This window comes from Astatotilapia calliptera, chromosome 19 (genome assembly GCF_964374335.1).
Source record: "Astatotilapia calliptera chromosome 19, fAstCal68.1, whole genome shotgun sequence".
NCBI classification, from domain to species: domain Eukaryota; kingdom Metazoa; phylum Chordata; class Actinopteri; order Cichliformes; family Cichlidae; genus Astatotilapia; species Astatotilapia calliptera.
In genome coordinates this window covers 14,790,929-14,796,634 of record NC_137440.1, presented here as the reverse complement: position 1 = coordinate 14,796,634, position 5,706 = coordinate 14,790,929, and the positions used below count along the sequence as shown (strand labels likewise).

At 40.1% G+C, this 5,706-nt stretch overlaps 1 long non-coding RNA gene across 1 annotated transcript; it reads left to right on the top strand.

Moving 5' to 3' along the window:
• The first annotated feature begins 432 nt into the window (after positions 1 to 432).
• On the top strand, positions 433 to 2,622 carry LOC145422371 (uncharacterized). Its single transcript, XR_013903652.1, has 2 exons — positions 433 to 2,173; positions 2,250 to 2,622. It is a non-coding gene; the product is annotated as an uncharacterized LOC145422371 (long non-coding RNA).
• The last annotated feature ends 3,084 nt before the right edge of the window (positions 2,623 to 5,706 follow it).

The window sequence follows — 5,706 nt, the reverse complement described above, 5'->3', positions numbered from 1 at the left end:
GTACAGGTGTCATGGCCCGGCTGAGTGTGGTGTTTTTCCATAGACCTGGGGCTCCACCTCTGGGAGGAGTCTCCATTCAGCAGTCTCACCTGTCTGCAATCAAGCTAGTGGTATTTAAGACCAGCACACTCAACAAGTCTTTGCCACATCTACAGTGAACCGGTGTTAGGGTTTGGCTCTCTTGTGATTTCATTGAAAGTAGTATTCTTACCATGTGTCTTTCTGTTCTAGTAATCCAGCTGGTCATCACACTTCCCCTACAATACTTACAACAATACTTACCTTCATTAGGACGCCAGTCTTCCTGCAGTCACGCAGTCTGGTTACACTCGCTTCCTCTCTGCACACCGCCTGCCTGCCTCCCTGTTTTAGCTTCTGGAACTCATTTGGTACAGTACGTTACAGAGGTGTGGACTCGAGTCACATGACTTGGACTCGAGTCAGACTCGAGTCATTAATTTTATGACTTTAGACTTGACTTGAAAAAATGTTCTAAGACTTGTGACTTGACTTGGACTTTTACACCAATGACTTGGGACTTGAATTGGACTTGAACCGGTTTACTTGAAAAGACTTGATATTTTACCCCAAATATAAAATTTAACATGCATATTATATAGAGATTGAAAATGTGACGTCATTCACGGGTAGAACCGCAAAGGATTCTGGGAACTCGTGGCAAGCGGTACTAGCGCACGCAGGCTTTCAATTAAAATCAGTTACACAGCGATAAAAAGAAACACAAAAATGTCAAGAAGCTGTTGTATTATTAACTGCAATAGCCGGTCGCATGACAGCCACGGGAAGCCGACGGGTAAAGAGATCGGTTGTTATCGGATTATGTCGTGGAAGAGAAATTGTTCGAGCCATGTTTCCGAAGTAACAAAGAGGCGACTGGATTGCAGCCATTCTAAGACCAAATATAACGTCCCAGAACCCTCCAGCTCACATGTTAGTCTGCTCCAAGCATTTACACGAAGGTCAGTGTTTTTCAGTACTTAATACGTCATTTTCATAACATAATTGGTGATATAGGTTACAAGCAAGTCTGGCGCTGAACAGAAATTGTCGCGCTATGCTCCTTTATTTATTGTGCATAAATAGTGAATTGTCCTGACACAATATTGCGTTTCGCTTCTGTTATTATGGTACATTGACAAAAACATATACGTTTATTCACAGGATAAAACAGGTTTTTTGTATCACTAATTGCCCAGTACGATTACAGCATACAATATTATTGTCACTGCTACATTTCTGTGACGCTACCAGAAATTATTTCCACTACTAATTAATTACCGTTGAGCTCAAAGGTCCTATTAATAAACGGTTAACGAATGTGTATTTATGACGACAATTTGTGAGACTGGTAAACTTATGATACGTACGATGGTCTTTACTTTCTACACGGTGCATTTCAAGGTCCTGCACCCATCCGTCGGTAAACTGTACCTGGGCTTGTTGCAGTGACCTGAAGTTACTAAACTTCATGAGTGTATGCACTCACTCCAAGAACCGTATGATTATAAATATGCATATAAATATGCTACAATGAGATAGCTGACTTCATCTAACTAGCAAATGTTGTCCAGGCTACGTTGGAGATACAGTTTTTTTTTTTTAATGTGTATGATATTTTTGTCATGCGATTTTAAAGCTGGTCCTACAACCGCATCCAAGAATAACATGCAGCTTATCTCAGAACTGTCGGTGAAAATTATTCTTGGAGCTAGGTTTAATTGAGCTGCATTTTAAAGAGGTGCAATTTCACAATTTGTGTATATTTTCTACGTTCACTTTTGTCATGTGTTGAGAAAAACACAGATTTAAAATTACATGGTCTAATATTTACATTTAGCATATAACTGCAACATTATTTTTTCGTTGTTTTTTTTTTTTTTTTTTTAAAGACTCTAAAGGACTTGAAATTCAAAGTTTCAGACTTGTGACTTGACTCGGACTTTTACACCAGTGACTTGAGACTCGATTCTGACTTGCCTGACATTACTTGAGACTTGACTTGAGACTTGAGGATAAAGACTTGAGACTTACTTGAGACTTGCAAAACAATGACTTGGTCCCACCTCTGGTACGTTATGGACTCACCCCGGATTGGAACTCTCCCGGATCCCTTGGACTGCCCTCCTTCCATGTCATTCCATGCCTGCAAAGAGTAAGCCATTAGAAACACTTCAAACCGTACTTACTGTTAATCACTGGAACCCAGACTCTGTCTCCTTTCATTGCAGTGACTCTGCACACCTTCACCCGAGCCACAGTCCCTCCTCCCCTTGGCCCTGTTTCATGGACTTCAGTATAAACTTTAGCTCACAGATTAAGCTTCACATTTTGGCTTTTCAGGTTGTCTCATTTCACAGTTCATAGTCAGCATCCAAAGGTTTTGTTTCACTTTGTAAATAAAGCACTGTCTCTACTTTAATCTGTGCCTCTGTCTGTGTTTGCATTTGAGTGCTCTCACCTGGTCTGGCCTCTGGGCTGTGACAACAGGTGACAAAAGATTTGACGCAAATGCACATATGTGTGTACACATGCATTCAAATATAAAAAGAAAAGTTATGAAGTTTTTAATTCCAATGTTTATGCTCCACATGCAAGACAAAATGGGAGAATAAGAAAAAAAAAAATGATTTCAAAGTGAAAATTTTAAGCTTTAACAATAGGACCTAATCAGTACAAAACTCAGCTAGACGCCTGTTATTATTTTAGTACTGGTGTGCATAATGTATTAATATTACCAATTCAGAACTTCACATTGTTGCAAAGGCAATTTCATCATGTATCAGCTCTGTTTAGAACTCAATGCAATTTCTCTCCTCAATTCTTTCACTTCATTTGTTCTGTTTGTGATTCTGAACGAGGATAATTCAAGGATATTGGAAGCAAGGACTGTCTTTTTGTGGTTCAATTAAGGCAAAAAGCATTTAAAAAGTTGTATGGAGGTAAAGAATGAAATATGAAGATAAAATATATGAAGAACACAAATCTAAAACTTGTATTGTTTACTTGTATTTGTTACTGGCTGAAAGAGGTATTTGCATGGACAGAAAAAAGTAGAAAGGTATGGTTACTGGTGCAAAACTGTCCTTCCACAGGTTGTTGGTGCTGTGGCTCTATCAACTCTATAGGTGTGCAGCTAAAATAAGTATTGAAGAGGTCACCAGTTTAGTTTTGTCAAAGTGCCTTTTGGCCACTATTACTGTTTTCTTTTAAACAATTGTACCTGTTGATTCCAGAGGGTACAGACTCGTTACACTCATTTAGTAAGCAGTATTTTGCTGTCTTTTTATTGACTATGTATCAGTGATGTGTTGATTCAGCTTCATGATTTTATTTAAATATAAATATATTTATAATATAAAATTTAAATTTGATATTAAACAGCAAGGATACTGACAAATATAACAATCTTTATCCCAAAAAAATAATATTCTTCATGCCTGCATTTAGATACATAGAAAAAAACTGAATCCTGTTTGGAAAAATAAATTGATTCCTCTCCCACATATTAAAACAGCTGGAGGCTACAACTTCAGAAAGCTTAGAAGGACATTTTATTTGAATTATCTGTCCCTTCTCCACAAACATTTTGTCACTCACATACAGAAAATAAAGCTATAGATCATCTCGAGTTAGTCCTCTTGTACATGAGCGTGTGTGTGTTTGTTTGTGTTAAGACCAGTGATGGGTAACTGAAATAAATGGCCGCAGTCAGCAGAGGGGCTGTTCACCTACTGTTAAGTGTCTGTCTGAAAGTGTGTGTGTGTGTGTGTGTGTGTCCGTCCTTGAAACAGTGGCCATTTGGACAACAGACAATGCCATCAGATTTCTCTCTCAAATACACATCTCTTACCAGACAGCCTGTAGAAGGGACTATTCCTCCTTAGGTGTCTAGAAGAATAGAATGGAATTGGACAGGCACTGATATAGTGCTTTTCTAGTCTCGCTGAAACTCAAAGCACTTTACACAACAAGATGAAGGCTCTCACATCCTCCAGGCCTCATCGAGTTTTGCAGGCCACTTCAGGACTGTCAAACCTTCTCCAATCCTGTCCTCTGTCAGTGGCTAATTTATTAACGGCTTTCGTGATTATTAATAATAATGGATTGGATTTATATAGCGCTTTTCAAGGCACCCAAAGCGCTTTACAATGCCACTATTCATTCACTCTCACATTCACACACTGGTGGAGGCAAGCTACGGTTGTAGCCACAGCTGCCCTGGGGCAGACTGACAGAAGCGAGGCTGCCATATCGCGCCATCGGCCCCTCTGGCCAACACCAGTAGGCAAGTAGGGTAAAGTGTCTTGCCCAAGGACACAACGACCAGGACAGAGAGCCCGGGGATCGAACCGGCGACCTTCCGGTTACAGATACGCTTCCCAACCCCCTGAGCCACGGTCGCCCCAACACATTGCATAAAATATTTTAAGAACTTTTAGAGAATGAATAAATGTGTAAAGTCAGATGTTTTCTTTGCTGATGTGGAGGGTGAAGGCAACATTGTAGTAATCAGAGCACTTGTGGCAGTGCTCCCCAAACTGGGTGAGTAGCTCAAGGAGCAGTCCTGAGACAAAGATACTGTACAGGACCGTAAAGCTCCTCCCATATAATCTTCCAGTATTGCTCTGTCTCCTGCTCTGATGGGGCGGTTCTCATATTGTTGTTGCTCATGTTTTTATTGTTGAGCATACAACTTGGATGGTTCAGTGGAGAACAGCTGGTTTATTCTCCTGGCTTCTCTGTCTGGTATACCTCTGGTTTCACACCTTTCTGCAGCTGACTTTCACCTGTGCTGTCTATATCTTGGCCTCTAGTCTCCTTCTCCATGAAGGATCTTGTAGCTGTTCATCTTGCAGCGAAGTATCTCAAGGATAGCTCTGCTGTGGTGTAGGTCAGCTGGTTGGTTTTACAGATCATTGCAGTAGAGATTGTCCATAATGATGTGTTCACATATTCTAGTAGAATTTAAGGGGGTACTTTATTTAGTCTCTCTCCCTCTCTCTCTCTTTATCTATAGGATGAGGAATAAAAATGGGGAATGATGGACTGGTGAAAGCCTCTTAATCAAATTTGATTGCTGTGGTTTTCACAGGCATGGCCAGTTGAACAAGTGAAAGGTTTCACACAGCTTCACCTTCTACTGCCAAGTGCATCACTGTTGCTGCTTTGCTTTCTCCCATTGACATACATGCTATTGAGTGTCAATCAATAAACAAAGGCTGTAAAGACACCTGCTATGAGAGAGAAGGGCACACTGGCATTAAACATTATAAACAATCACTCGAAGACTCTCTACACCAGTATTTGACAGCATTTCAATTTTGCTTTTAATACTGTCTTCCTCTCTGTGGGTGCTTTGAAATGAAAATCAAAATAGATTGTCATGAAAAAATTTTTTTTGTACCTTCTGAAAAACACCTTAATGTTTTTCCATCATTTCTTTTTGTCATGACATGATGACAGCCTGTAAATGTTGTGTAGCGCTGCTGCTCTTAAAATGAGAGCCCTGCGGAGAAGACGAGGGCCTAGCAATCCCTGTTGACTTCTGAATGTGTATTAATGGTGGGAGGAAGTAACCAGGCCAGATAAGTTCTGTTATTAGCTGTGACTAGGAATATGTTTTCAGCCAGTATATTTAAAAAAAAAAAAAAAAAAACCCAAAAAAACCACCCAGCACGCCCCTGC